Source organism: Oculina patagonica, chromosome 11, assembly GCF_052425735.1.
Source record: "Oculina patagonica isolate OP01 chromosome 11, crgOcupat, whole genome shotgun sequence".
NCBI classification, from domain to species: domain Eukaryota; kingdom Metazoa; phylum Cnidaria; class Anthozoa; order Scleractinia; family Oculinidae; genus Oculina; species Oculina patagonica.
In genome coordinates this window covers 441,649-456,968 of record NC_135768.1, presented here as the reverse complement: position 1 = coordinate 456,968, position 15,320 = coordinate 441,649, and the positions used below count along the sequence as shown (strand labels likewise).

The window sequence follows — 15,320 nt, the reverse complement described above, 5'->3', positions numbered from 1 at the left end:
CAGGTCACATAGGACTGTGCATATAACTGGTGGGCAATGGGAACAGACCTGAAGGGGTTAGCCACCGAGAAAGTACTATGCTTGTGGATTATTTATACTTTCACAATCAGAATGGAGGCAAAGACTCTAAAACAGATTATGTTGCTCCTTATTACGTTTCCTAGTAACGCGTACACAAACGAATGCCAGTGACGTCAACGGCTGAATACTGATTTGCCTCGAGGGGATGTCACATTGTTTTGACCTTCGGGGGAAGGCTTGATCCGGCCAGAATCAAAAAAGAAAAGCCTTTTTCAAAAAGGTAATCAGAAATACGCAAAGTGCCCTTGGGTTACTTAATTGACATAATGAATGAAATAATTCTGCCCGGTAAAGAGAAACAGGCAATGACACGATCCTCAAAGTAAGCCCACTAATTTAAGCAAGGAAAAAGTCTGAAAAAAACCCTTCATTCCTGTATATTGTAGCTTATGTCAGGGAACACGGCAATAGAAACTGACGAACAAATTTAAGCTTTTTGGTAAAATAATGATCTGGTTTATCCAATATTCTGATTTGGATTGAAACTGAATTTTGTGAACAAAACACCGACAATAAACGATTTCTACCTGTACCATCTAAAAGGTTAGGGTTACGGTTAGGTAAGTTTGGAAAAATATATAAATAGAAATTGTAAAAGAAATAGCAATCTTTGCAGAAAAAACAGCAAGTGAAAAGCTCTGAAATATAAGCGTCGTCTACACGACCAATTTGACCGTGTAAATGGCACAACACTTATTTGTCATCAGTTCGAAGTTTACTCTTAATTTGTGCGCCAGTAACGACTTTGGACAGCAGAGATACGCAGAAACAAGGCGTGCACAGTGCCCAGTGGGAGATTGGGGACCACCAATGCTGTCGCAATATTTGCCACATTTTATGTGACCAGTCGTCTACAGGAGAATTTTTTACGTATGTTTGTATGTGACAACTTTTATTTGTCACATAAAAGCTAACACGCCAGCTTCTTAGCAAATATATTTGTCACATAAAAATTGGCCAATTTTCCTCGTCTACACGAGCGAATAAAATTTTTCACATAAAAGTTGTCACATAAACAATTGCTCCTGAAGACAACGCTTTAGTCCTTACCTGAATTCATGATAAGAAAAATGAAATTCGATTAGCATTTTCGGACCCAAACTAACATCAGACGAGCGTCGGCTTAACTCTTATGAGTAAGAGTGATAAATCAGATGGATGGTAGATGGATCTGATACAGTGTTTTTTTATAACCGGTCGATGTTTGCGTGGTCTGGGGAAATAGCAAAAAGTGAGGTTTAATTCCACTGCCCACATGTTATCACATGTAATAAATCGTATATGGATTGTGTTAAAGGCAATCTGACTGTTTCATTTCTTTAATTTCTTTCCAACAATTCAATATGTTAACCTCAGTGTTGATATTACATTGCAATATATTATTAATATGAAAGCAAAAAAGCTTATTAAATACACCTTTTGTAATTTATCAACGGAATTCCCAGACTTCGAGTATTAATTGGAAAAAATTATATACCAAAATTATTTACATCTTATTGCAAACTTCTGTGTTACTATTTCAAATATCTTATTGAAAGAATTCATTTCTTACAACACTAAACATCAAAAACAAATTTCGAAGTTCCATTGAATTCCACTGACAAAATAGCTACACGTGAGATTTTTCCTATAGTTTACATGATTCTTGTAAACTTTGAAATTAATTTTCTCGGGCTCTGATAAGAAATTGTTGTTGGTGTTATCACAGATAATTACTTACATCTTTAGCTTTAAAAAGTGTGAAAATAACACAATAGGATTTAAATTATTCTGGTCAGAGATTTTTATCCAACTAAAATTAATATTGCTCGATTTCCTGTTGGAGTCCGTCTTAATTATAATTTTGTCATGTTTTATTTATTGTCATATAGTTGACTCAGAAAGAAAAATGGATTATAGGTACTGGGAAACAATGGGCTCATTGATTTATTTAAAATCAGAGGACAATCAGCTTGCGTTTAATGTAAGCTTCCACGTGTACGCGTTGCGGACCCTTTTTTGTAACTTCGGGCAAGCGCGTTCGCAACAGACCCTGGAGGGGTACTTATTGCAGCGAGTGATTATCAGTAATGAAAATGAATTTCGTCGAGAAGATTGAGATCTAGAATTCCTACGTTTCCTAGTTAATTACATTTTAAGACAAGAAAAAAAATCACTGCACGGTTTTAGGAGCCATCAAATCAATTGTTTTCTCTAATTCAAGTGACCCGGAAATTAGGAATGTGAAATTATTTTTTCCATTTATAATAGTAGCTGTATGGGCTAAAAATGGTTCACTAATTCACTGCTGACGAAAATCCTAAAAGCTCTGTTTAGGATAGACGAAACAAACTAAAAAGAGTCTTGACTACCTGTATTCTTTTGTTTGTGGAGTTAATTTTGCATATTAGCAATTTTGCACACTTTTTTGTCAAGTTGGAGTTTTCCAAAAAAATCAGCTGGTGACTCAGGTCCTCAGGTGACTCAAGCTCATGCTGTGAGAACTGCTTAGATCATACATGTATTGCATGACAAAAATATGAGAGCTTCTATGGGAACATTTACAATATGTTTTAGGAAAGAGGAATACTAGAAAACTAATAAAAAAATGCCTTACTTTATTTCCACTGTTTACTACTTGGTGTTTGTTTACTTGCGTTGCTGATTCCAGGCGATTTTAGCGAGTTATAGCTCTGTAAGTTTTTGCACCCCAAAGAAAGAAACAAGGCTTCACACTCTTACTCGAAAAACCTGATTAGAGAGGCGAATAATTCCAGCTTAAAATGTTAAAGCGAATCCAATTACAGTTGTTCTAGTTCATTTCAGTTGTAACCCAGTCTAAAATCCCCTTCAACCGATACCAGGCGACCGTTTTCACAAATCTGAGGTAGAAATAGAGGGCGATAACTTTCTGAAATCGCCTCGGGTCAGTAATGTAAGAGTACAGACAATACACAGTGGAAGTAAACAGGGTATTTTATTGAAAATTAGATTCCTGCCTTCCTGAAATATATTGTAAATGTTCCAATGCGAACTCTTATATGATTATAACGGCTCATAGCTTGACCGTGGGACGTCTGTGGCGTTACAAGACATCGTGGCCGTGATTTGGACTGTCTGTCTAACAAATCACGCGCATGCTGTTGATTTTAAGTTAGCGATTTGACGTTTTTAAAGCACCAGAATTTTATGAAGTCTATTTCTTGTCACCCTTTTCCAATACCGGGTCACGTACGAATATTTTTTGTTGAGAAACGAAAATAATGAACGTTTTATTGTTATAAATTTAAATAAAAAGGCCAGGATATAGACATTGTTTACACCATCAAACAGCAAATCAAACAAATTAAATTTTTTTCATGATTTTGTTACTCATTAATATTCGAAGACTATATTGAATTAATTGAATTCTTTTATGGTAAAATAATAACTGAGTAGATTGACCTAGATCATCTAGCCTTCTTTGAGTACAATTTGAATAACACCTTGATTATCGTTCAAAAGACTCTTCGTGCTCTCCCCTTGCTTTCTCGGCTTTCCATTTTTATCTGTCATTTCTCGCGATCGCTTGCCGTTATTAAATTTCTTGATAATGTAGGAAGGATATTTAGATTTAGACTTGTGGTGTATACATATAATAACATAGATACTCTCGCGCATAAAAAACCAAACATACTAGGAAATAAGATGATATCTGATTCATAACTTGCAGCGTGCTTTGTAGCATGGCCATGCCTTACACTTTAATCAATGTCGTACAGTTATAGGCTAGTCATGACTATTTTTTCCCCAAAAAATTCACAATCCAAAGTGCTCTAATGGACTACGGTAGTTTGTCAAAATGCTAAAAAAAGAATCAATTTCCATTAACTTTTTTGAAAGCGTATTGTGTTGTGAAAGATTCGCCTCCAGTGATTTTTCATCTTCCTTTCAAAAACACAACAGAATACACGGATTAAATAATGATTCTACATATTGTGTTATCAGTAATCCACTGACCATTAAGGTCCATTAAAAATGAACTTGCATTCAGCAGCTTTAATTTCATAATTTGCCAGGCTTTATTTCCTATATTTAGTCAAAAGGCGGTAGTTATCGTAATTTCAATTGGCTTTTGGCCGATTTTTTCGCTTGATTTAGACGCCAAATGAATACTTTGAACGTGTTTGGTGATGTAATACTATTTTTATCAAAATCATTGGTATAATTTTTTTTTCCCTTAGTCATGTCTTACTTTAGGAACAAACCTTCCAAAATTTTCCTTTACTTCTTCTTAGGCGTTTTCACTAACAAATATTCATTCACTGAAATTTTATAATAGTAGAATTTGAAACTCTCTGCATTGCCTTAAGCGAGACGCTGTTTGAAAGTACTCTAGCGATTACTTCGTCCTCTATAGTGAAAAAGACTTGAAATTAATTAGAAAGTTTCGTCTATTTCCTGCCTGAGTACTGTTTGGTTTACGTTTATGAAAATCTTTTTGTCCATTTTCTCGGACCACGCAAACATCAACCTGCTATAAATACCACGTTACTGGATCCACTGAGCTACACAGCCTTCACTCCTACTCATAAGCCGTCGCTCGTCTGGTATCATTATGGGTCCGAATACGCTGGTCACACTTTCGCTAGGAGTTCTTATATGTATAACAGGTAGGACCATTTCTTATAGATTTTCTGTTTCGAACCATGATCATTCTACTCTTCTGCTAGGATTTCTATCTCATTTCATAGTTTCTCTAGGACACTGTAGTTGTCTTTCTTTGGCAAGTAATATTTCAACTTGGTGTTTTGTTTGGTGGAAGTTGCAGTAAGCAGTATTCAAATCCTTCTCGACAGTATCGGACACATTATTTGATCATTTAGGTGTCAACTGTTTTGCCGTTTTAATGGTACGATGTTTACTATACGATTCTGTAACTGAACGTCGGTATAGCTGTAATATAATGGAAGATGCATGTACCATTTAGGAAATATAGATATATAGTATGAAAACAAAAGTTGATACGTGCAGATCTCAATTTGGACAGGTTGCAACGTGTTCTTTGTCATAATAAGTGAAAATGTGATCCTGAACAATCATACGCCATTTGTGAGGAACAAATCAGACTAAACAGTGAACTCTATTCAGAAGATATCAAAAAAAAACTTTTTGATCTGTCTTGGTTATCAAGTCTTCCTAATCCTAGTACAAAAGTGAACTCTCCCCAATTACTGCTATACATTTCCTTCCTTTAGTGTTACATCAAGAGAAAACCAAAATAGAATCACTTGGTCTTCACCTTTCGCTTGATAATGTCACGGTATTAAATAAACAGAAAATATCGGTTGTTAAGTCGTGAAAATGTCACTTTTTTGCTATCGTTTAGTCACTCGTAAATCCTTTCACCTTTACAGCTAGTTTTAATGAATTAATGCTGTTCTATATTTGAATTTTGTGAATTAATCCCTAGTGTGTGACCATCCAAATGCCCTAAACTACTGAGCAGTGCTTTCATGTGATAATGATCGTGTGATTTATTACGCTGTACATGGTGATTCTAAATTTGAGTCTTTGGACGGAACCCTAATGTGTAACCATTGAAATGAAAACTATCAAACTGTTCTCTCATGTGGTATCATTACGCTATGCAAGGTCGTTCAATCTTTTTAAGACTGGTCACTGTTAACAACGAAACGGTAAACAGCATTTCTTTTTGCATTTTACACCTTTTAGCATTTCTTATTCCCCCATTTACCCCATTGCTGTAAAGGAGCTTGGTTTAAGGCACTTCGGTATAAGCGATGACAACAGTAACTTTTGCTCGATTCGACCGTGTTTGTAAAAGCATTTCAAGCAGATTGTAACTTCATGAGTTTCAGTGAAGCTTGAAAAGACATGGTTGAAATGCAGTAACAACAGGAAAAAGAAAGAAGAATCTACTTCAAAAGAGAAATTCACCTTAAAACGAAATAAAGCTAAAGAGAGTGTAGAAGAAAAACAATGAAGGTCATGTTGATAATCATACGATGACTTCCAATATGAATTTTTATTAAATATTTTTACCCCCTAGTAAATACTGTATGTATTGATACAATCAAGTTTTTCTTGCATAAAGATACTTCTGCATGGAATTAGTACTGCATAATTCAATATACAAGGAATCGAGATGATGCGTTTGTTATTACAACTTTCAAAATATTTCTTTTAATCTGTACTTGGCCGTTCCTAATGCACTGAACATGTTGCTTTGTTTGTCCAATATTTTGAAAATTTATGGCAATATTTGTATTCATGGCATACACTGTATGTCATAATGAGAATTGTGGTAATCATAAGCCTTTTTCTTAATATAAAAACTTGTTGTCCTGCAAGTTATCTTGCATAAAAGGAACGTATATTTAAGTCATCAATTATTGGCGTTTTTCTGCTCTGACCTATAACTTTGCAAAGCTCCTAAATTAACTTTTACAACCCGCATTTGGGTTCAAAACGTGAGACAAACGGTGCATTATTCACTAGCATGGGGCCTTTTTGTTTCATAAATAAAGTTAATCATTATCCCACCATGGCCATTCAATCTCCGACTTTGTTGTGGACCACTTGGCATTTATTTTTCACAGCCATTATTCATTTCCATGCCTAGCCAAGGTTAATAAGAATATTATTAGTTACTTCGTTCGCCGCTAAGGGATGTTTTCAATAAACCTTGTTTCGTTTCATTTCCCTGCTTTCACGTTTGACATAATATTTTGATCCATGAGCTAAAAATATCTGCTAAGTGCCTATTTCGTTTTTCAATAAATTGAAAATAAATCAATACATTTTTTCAATTTAATCTCTCCTGATTACTTCTTAAAATGGAACCGAGAAAACACAGGGCCACTCATCACGAACTCTTGTTCTTCGACACGAACCGGATGGGAGAGGGGGACCACGTTATTTTTTTGTTGGGGAAACCCTTAAAGTGCATATGAAGTAAAAAATAATTGCTGCTTATATTGAAGGCTTTTCAAAATTAAGAAGAATGGCGTTTTCCGTTTTGAAATATCTTTTTTAGTTTTTGAGATATTAACGTTTTTGTATTATGCAAATGAGGAAAGTGATGACGTCACAAATTGTTCCCCCAAAAAATAAAACACTGGATCAAGAGTTTCTCTAGAAATATAAGAGCAGTGTTCTTCAAACTTGGCACCACAGATGTACCTCACACAAGACTTATATTATGACGTTGCCATGGCAACGCTTTTGGATCCAGGCTCTTTCTGCTATAAACCAAATATCTCCATTTGTAACCCTTCAAAGTGTGAGAGAGGGTCCTGCTTGGAACACACATGGTGCCCATATCACCTTAACACTTCTCATTGCTTCTTGGGAGTGGAAAGTCTTTGGTTAAGCAAAAACTGGGAAATGTAAGTTTTAATTGAAACAGGTCTTGTGACAAAACCGTTGCCATGGCGACGGCCCAACGGGTGGCATCTTGTGTCTTGTGTACTGTACATTTATGGTGCCAAGTTTGGAGAACATCGCTCTAATATTTCTTGAGAAACTCTTGATTCATTATTTTATCTTTTTGTGGAACGATTTGTGACGTCATCACTTTCCTTATTTGCATAATACAAAAACGTTAATATCTCTAAAACTAAGAAAGATATTTCAAAACGGAAAACGCCATTCTTCTTTATTTCAAAAAGCCTTCAAAATAAGCGGCAATTATTTTTTACTTCATATGCACTTTAAATTCCAGGAAGAGAATTAATAGCGGAGCTCCCCAGCCCGAAGCCGGAGCCCCATAGCGGAGCCCCATAATTATTAGAAATGGAAGAATCGTCATGCATACTTGACATAGAAATATAGAAAAAAACCTTATGCATTCGAGTTTTCATGGTCATAGTTTGTGTTTGCTCCACTTAGGATCAACTTTAGCAACTGGTCAAGAGAATTTGCCACCTAACCCTACAGACCCATCAGAACAGGACGATCCAAATTCCTCTGGAAGCGTAGAAGGTCTAGATCAACAGTATTATGATTTGCATAATTGGAGATCTGGATACGGGCCTCCAAAAACAAAATCCCCCTGGCAAAAGATCAGCGATCCGGAGTGGCCTTGAAGCACGGGATTTTATCAGGGGGGGAAAGGTGTGGAAACGAGTGAACCGCCAGAGGTTTGATGAAGACTACTAAGCTGTTTGTTAAACTTGAAAGCAAAAACTTAAATTTGTACAATAAAAGAAAATTAGAATTAAAAATAAAAGATGTGGACAATTGCTTATATTTCGAAACCAGTGAATCAAAAACTAGCAATGTTGTAATATTTTATTATATGTGTTAATAAACTGAGCTATGCTTTGCGTTGAATACTTGTCCATCACAGGGTTACCCACCAGAATTAAATTCGCTGGTGCCTAATTATACACCTGAACGGCGCTGTAGAGAAAATAATGTGTATTGCCCAAGAATACGAAAAATTAAAGAACATAGCACAACGGCGCCCGCCAGTGCTCGAACCCAGAGAGCCGCTCGATCCAGAGTCCAACGCACTAACCAGTCGCTACTTTAGAAATGAGGAGAGATTTCGTTCGAGTCTCATCTCACAGTCACCCCAGATTTTTTTTCTCGTTCGATGAGGGGCCGAATTTGGCCACTGGCCTCCCACACTTAGCTTTGAATCTTTCTATTTTATATTTGAGATTGGTGTCTGGGTGGTCGGTAATCGCTGTTCTTAAATTCTTATACGCCGTTAAATTTTGTAGGTAAAGTGAGAAGCTCTTAGATGCGATTTTGTTTCTGCTTCGCAATGGAAAGTCTTTTCTGAAATCCACAAAAGCGTACAACTATAAGTAGCATTTGGCTAAGCCCAGGTCAAAAGTCACTCTTTTAGAGAAGAATTTGGTAAAAATGAAACTGAAAACAAATAGTAATTATGAAAATAAGATTTCAAAGGTCTAATTGCATCTTGGCTAGTTTTAAACTGTTTATGATTTAGTGTTCTAAACGATTTCTCTACTGGAAGTACATGTTTCGGGATTTTTCTTCTTAATATGTGAACTGAAAACGCTACAGAGATTTTAACCCTTCTTTCCAAAATATTTTTTTGTTCAATGGCACGCTCACGCAGTTGCAGTTTATTCTAACAGTACCGTCTTTAGAAATAAGAAATCTTATACAATGAAATCCCGATTTTTCGAACATCCAAGGGAAACGAAAATTGATTCGGGAAATCGGTAGTTTGAAAAATTGGGAGTAAAATTGCAGTAGAGCAGTTTTCGATTGAGTGTCGTAAAACCAAAACCAAAGTAATTACTCCGGCCAATCACAAAGGACACAGACAATCCAGTGAACCAATCAAAACTCGAAGCAAATACATGTAGCCGGCACGAAGCGCGGGAAAACGTGCGCGCGCGAGTCACGATTGGTTTTGGTTTTAGTTGAATGAATGAATGAATGAATGAATGAATGAATGAATGAATGAATGAATGAATGAATGAATGAATGAATGAATGAATGAATGAATGAATGAATGAATGAATGAATGAATGAATGAATGAATGAATGAATGAATGAATCACTTTATTTAAACACGATAAATTTCTGATTGGCTGAGAAAGTGGCGCGAGATTTTTAAGCCAATCACTGAGCGTAGTAATGCAAAACCAAAGCAAACGCAATTTACTTTCGACACTCAAGTGAAAAGCCGCTCTATTCTACTGAGTGAATCAAATCCAAGGGAAAGGACTTGTGGTTCAATTTATTGGAAGGTTCAAGAATTCGGTATTCCTGTGTATTCTTATGCCATTATACACGTCAGTAAAAATGACGTACAAACTGATCGGAATGCTTCTGAACTAGTGAACAAGTGCGTCCAATACTAAAACAGTGTTGACTGCTGCGAAACAAACTGCGACTTAAAAATAAGCGATTTCTATCTGCAGAGAATTCATAAAAAGTTCCCTAATGAAATCACGAAAGAAGATACATATTTTGGCAGAAGTTGACATTGACATACGTTGCTGCAGTACATGAAGCGAGGCTCGTTTAAGTTTGATGGATTTTTGCAGCTGAGTGTGTGTTAATGAACGGTCTTACACGCTTCAAGGCGCAGATTGCTGAGGAAATTTTCTTAGAAAATTCTTGATATGCTTGAACACGGTGAACGCGGCCCTGGCCAAACGGTAATGCAAGTGGACGCAAGTAGTCGCAAGTTCATCTTGCGTATAGACTTGCGTTGGGTGGCCAAACGGACACGCAAGTTTAGTCGCAAGTGCACGCAAGTTTGCAAAAAGTCATTTTAAAAAATGCTACGAGGTGCAATTCGGTATTTGAATTAAAATGCGTTGACTTGCGATGGGTGGCCAAACGGCGAAAAAAATTGCGTTTACTTAAGTGCAAATTTGATCACGCCCATCTGATAGTGAACGCAAGTCAACGCAAGTGTACGCAAGTCAACGCAAGTGCGCGCAAGTCCTGGTCAAACGGAGACGCAAGTAGACGCAAGTTTTCAACTTGCGTCTACTTGGGTTGCCGTTTGGTCAGGGCTTACCACCAAGTAGAAAGCTCTAAGATATAATCGTTACCTGCATGAACCCATAGTGATATCACCAAAGCGGCTTATATGAGTAGGAGTGTTGTGATCATGTGAAGTCGGATGGATCCAATACAGTGTTATTTATAGCTGGCTTATGTTTGCGTGCTCCGGTAAAATGGACATCAAAATTTAATAAACGTTAACCATATAGTCAGCCAGAAAATAACCGAAACTTTTTCATCAATTTGCAGTCGTTTCCACTAAGGAAAACTACGTATGTTGCTAGAGTTCTTCCAAATTAAATCACATCTTGCTTCGGGCATGGCACGAGAGTTTCTAATTCAAGTAGTATTGAAAAAACGACAGTGGCGAGAGCTAATGTTTAAGAGTTTTGAATTGTTTGACAAAAAAAACTTTTTAAAGAGAAAAGGGAAAAAACGCCTGGAGAGTCCCGGAGTTAATTCCTGTGATAGCTTCTACGTGTAGCTTTGGGAAAGAACTAATTTTTTCCACCATGGTATACGTCATCACCGTTCAATAAGGACTAGTATACTACCGCCCTTTGAGTAAATATAGGAAATAACGCCTGGCAAATTAAGAAGTTAAATCTATAAGTTCCGAATGTTATATCTTGTTATTTAATGTAATGGAAATTGGATCTTTTTAGCATGTCGCTTTTGTATCGTACGTGATTAAAGCATTTTGGATTGCCAATTTTAAAGAAAAAAGTAGTCATAGCAGGGTAACAACCGCACAACTTTGACCAACTTAGACCCAAATCTGAGATCTTTTATAGCATATAAATTATCTTGTTGTTTTTTTTTATCCGTGAGAATGTCAAAATAGCTTAATTTTTGCCACCAACGCTAAATCCAAAACGGTCATTTTATAGTGTAATAGTTTTAGAGATTAATGGGGTAATTGAATTGTTGTCGCAAAAGAATAACGAAGTCGATTGACTTGCCTCAGTTGTTTCACCACAGTCCGCAATATTGAACTTGTTGGTTTTCGTTTTAAAACAAAACTTTGATCTTTTTTCTCCTTTTTGCTTAACCAGCCGTTCGTTGTCAAGGCTCATTTTCTAAGCTTTCAATTTTTTTATCACTCTCTTCAGCTTCCTTGCTGTTTTAATTAATTCACTCATAATAAGGAAAGGGTATTTTTGCTTATGATTGTTGCGGTTGTACATAATAAAAATATATATAACCGTAAAAATAATTATTGTATATTCTCCAAAATAAGATATGGGTTCGGCACTTATGGCTTTATTTAGTAAGTATATTACAGGCTCTTATTTTCGTCAATTTACCTTAAAATCCGGTAGTCGCAATATTTAGGTGAAGATGTATCAAAATGGATAGAATATTGTTTAGCCTTTGATGTTTGCTTTTTAAAGAATAGACTGTCAAAACGCCTAAATCTCTTTTCTAAATCAAGAAATGTTAAAAATACCAAACCGTGACCAGTGTTAAGTAAACTTCGCAATTCAACAATTACAAACTCTCTTCGTTGCCTTAAGCAAGACACTATATAATTTGGAAGTATTTTAGCAATATACGTCTTTCTCGATAGTGAAAACGACTTCAAATTAATCAAGGAAGCGTCGGCTATTTCCTGCTTGAGTATCTAGTTAAAGTGTATTAAATTTTGATCTCCACGCAAACAACAACTTGCTATAAATAATCCTACAATTGATCTAAGCCAACTACAAAGTCATCACTCCTTCTTTCAATTGTTAGTCGACGCTTGCCTGTTATCACTATGGGTCCAAGTATGCTGGTCACAATTTCGCTAGGAGTTCTTATATGTTTCGCAGGTAAGGGTTATCCTCAGAGATTTTCTGTTTCGAATCTAGGTGCGTTTTCCTTCAGCTAGAATTTCTTTCTTTCTTTATTTCCTTTAATTTCTCTTGAGATTTGTTTATGACAGTCAGCAAGTCGAGAAGACGTGTCATTACAAAGTTGTTTTCATTTTCTGAATATTGGCCCGCCGTCCATTCAATCTATGTTTAAAACTTCGTCAGTATTGAGCTTGCGTAAACCAGTTCGCCATTCTGTTCATAATTGTTCGCATCTGTGCGTCATTTTCTGTTGACGTGTTAAATGACATAAGTAATATTTTCTTTATCAAAGCCGGTATATCTGTAATCAGTACATTTAAACAATGAATGTGCATTTTATGAACAGAAAAGTTGATGTTTCAAGCACAGATTAAATTTCTGATAAAATTCAACTTTTTGCATTGAATATACTAAGCAAAAATAAAAATCTTGAACCAAGCATTCGCCATTGGCGAGGAAAGAAACTCTTAAAAAGGCTTTACAGGTATGGGTGAGAACGCACTCACTTTATAATTCAAAAGATTTCAAATTCTGAAAGAAAATGTAGTTTGTTTCAATTCCTAGCACACATATTGCCAATTCTGTTTAATTTGTCTCCAATACTTCAACATGACAAAATTCAATTCAATGTGACGAAACTTTAATATTATGACCCACGTCATAACGATTATGTTAACTAATAACATTAAAAATAAAACAGAATTATCTTTATCTAAAGAGGCTCTTTTGCGGTGAGGTTTTTTGTGAAGATTCTGTGTTTTCGTTGTTTGTGAGACTCGTTTTTGGGTCACTGAAGTATTAATTTCAGTCGTTGTCCAGTCTTTCCATTTATGGCTTTCCATCTCATTCTAGTTTTAAAATAAACTTAGTGTGACTCATGTTCCGAGTTTGCTGCAAACACGTAAGACATACTCTGGATTATTCTTGTGGGCTTGTATTGCATTTCTAATTAAAGTTAATTATTATCAAGGCATGATCATGCAATATCCGAGTAGCAGATATTTTTCACAAAAATTCACTTCCATGCCCAGCCAAGGTTAACGAAAATTTGATTCGTTCTATTTGCCCGCCTGTCATGCTTGAAACAATATTTGGACCAACGAACTCTAATCCTTGGCCAAAATGTCCAAATTTCGGTGACATTCCGACTTTTTTCTTACTGTCAAATGACGGAAGACCCATCTTGAAAAATAATTTGGCCAATTTTCTCAAGTTTGTCGCTTATCTGCCTTATTTTTCTTCAGTCTTAACCATACTTGTTTATTTTCTGTTTATAAATATTTCTTTGGGGTTTTTCTGCCTTAGAAAACTATTATTTTGTGCCGGAGTACCTTCAATTTGAAAGAAATTTTGTACATCAGAAAAACGACTTAAATATCGTGGCAGGTTTGGCGTTGTAAACTGAACTCTCTCGTGTTCTGTTTAATATGAGTAACTCAAACTCCCCAAATGTGACCAAGGTCTTATTTCTCCTTACCATATCAACACAAGAGAATAAAGAAAATCGTCAACTTTGGTATATTATCGTGATAAAGCACAAAGTTCTCTCCCAACAAAATGAACGTTAATCTCTGGAATTCGGTAAAAAGAATTAATATTTTGAGATTGCCCCTTTAGGGACAACATTGCTAGTCGCTGGGCAAGTACCTCAGTGGCCCCCGAGACCTGGGGACGAAGCAGAAATTTCTCCAGAGGAAAGTCTGGTGAAAGGGTATCAGGTTGAAATCAAGCCATTAAAAAGTAACCTTGAGAAAAGGTTAGAGTTCAAAAGCAGTATTGGAACACGGAATTTCATCCGAGGGGAAAAGCCTTTAGTGGAAACGAGCGGACCGCCACAGTTTCGATGAAGACTGAATGGTTTGCCGAAGACGCAAGCAAAAGAAATAATGAACCATGGACACCCGCAGTAACTAAAGTTAACGATGTTGTAAATTGAAAATTTTAACAAGTTGTAATATTTATTAGATGAGGTGAATAAACATATCTTGAGCTAAAAAATAGTTTCTTTGTTCTGGGAGGCCAATATCGTTGATTTTGGATCCTTTGTGGCCACGCACATCCGGCTGTCGGTGAAAATGAAGCAAGTAGCTCTTGCTAATAAATTATGAATGCTTTTGGTTTTGGTTCTCGATGGGAAATCAATAGACCATTTTACAGTTGTCTGCTCAGTGTCCTGGCCTTTGAATAGTAACGAGGCTGGAGATGACCTTGTTTTGATACAGAGCTCACTGCTTTTGTTGTGTAAATCAAGTTGTTCTGATGCTAACTAGTTTGCATTTACACGAGAAAAGCTGGAAAGTTAGTATCAATGCAAGGTTACCCCAGCCTCACTACCATTCAAAGGCCAGGTCGCTTAGCAGACAACTGTAAATTGACCTATTAGGAATCACGAAATTGAATAAAAGATAAATGTTGACTAAAACGCTTATGAATTGCATGGCAGGCCTGAATATAAGGTGACTAGGGACGGTTGCAATGCTATTAACTCATGTAAATATAAGACCTTCCGGGTGAGGGTAGTACTGAAAAATAACTGTTGTTGGACTCGACAAACTGAGCGGAAGTCATCTTAAGAGTCAAGTGAAAAGTGCTTGTCAGTCGATTGTATTACAAGTCTGGTCCGTTAAAACTGATCAGTCAATTTTGCGGTAATGCTATTGGCTGTAAGACTCGTGTGAAATTCGTCAACAGTGATTGGTCAGTTCTAGTAAGCCAGCATGAAAAGACAACAGAAACAACACACGCTTTATAAACATACAAAATTAAACTTAGATTACACACTATTTTGATATAAAAATAATGTGTATTTACTCAGGATAATTAAAAAGCTTATCGAAAATTAAACTACACGCTTATTTTTAAAGTTTGTCAAAACACAGAAAACAAATACAAGCCTCAAAAAAGTAAAAGTATCTC

General features: G+C 36.1%; 1 long non-coding RNA gene across 3 annotated transcripts; it reads left to right on the top strand.

Moving 5' to 3' along the window:
• Nucleotides 1-4,568: 4,568 nt before the first annotated feature.
• LOC144630140 (uncharacterized) lies at nucleotides 4,569-14,419 on the top strand. 3 transcript variants are annotated; one of them, XR_013566462.1, is made up of 2 exons: nucleotides 4,569-4,712; nucleotides 7,954-8,405. It is a non-coding gene; the product is annotated as an uncharacterized LOC144630140 (long non-coding RNA). The 3 variants fall into 3 exon arrangements; XR_013566461.1 differs by lacking the exon at nucleotides 7,954-8,405 and adding an exon at nucleotides 14,022-14,419 and having other exon boundaries at nucleotides 4,595-4,712; XR_013566460.1 differs by lacking the exons at nucleotides 4,569-4,712; nucleotides 7,954-8,405 and adding exons at nucleotides 12,303-12,380; nucleotides 14,022-14,418.
• The last annotated feature ends 901 nt before the right edge of the window (nucleotides 14,420-15,320 follow it).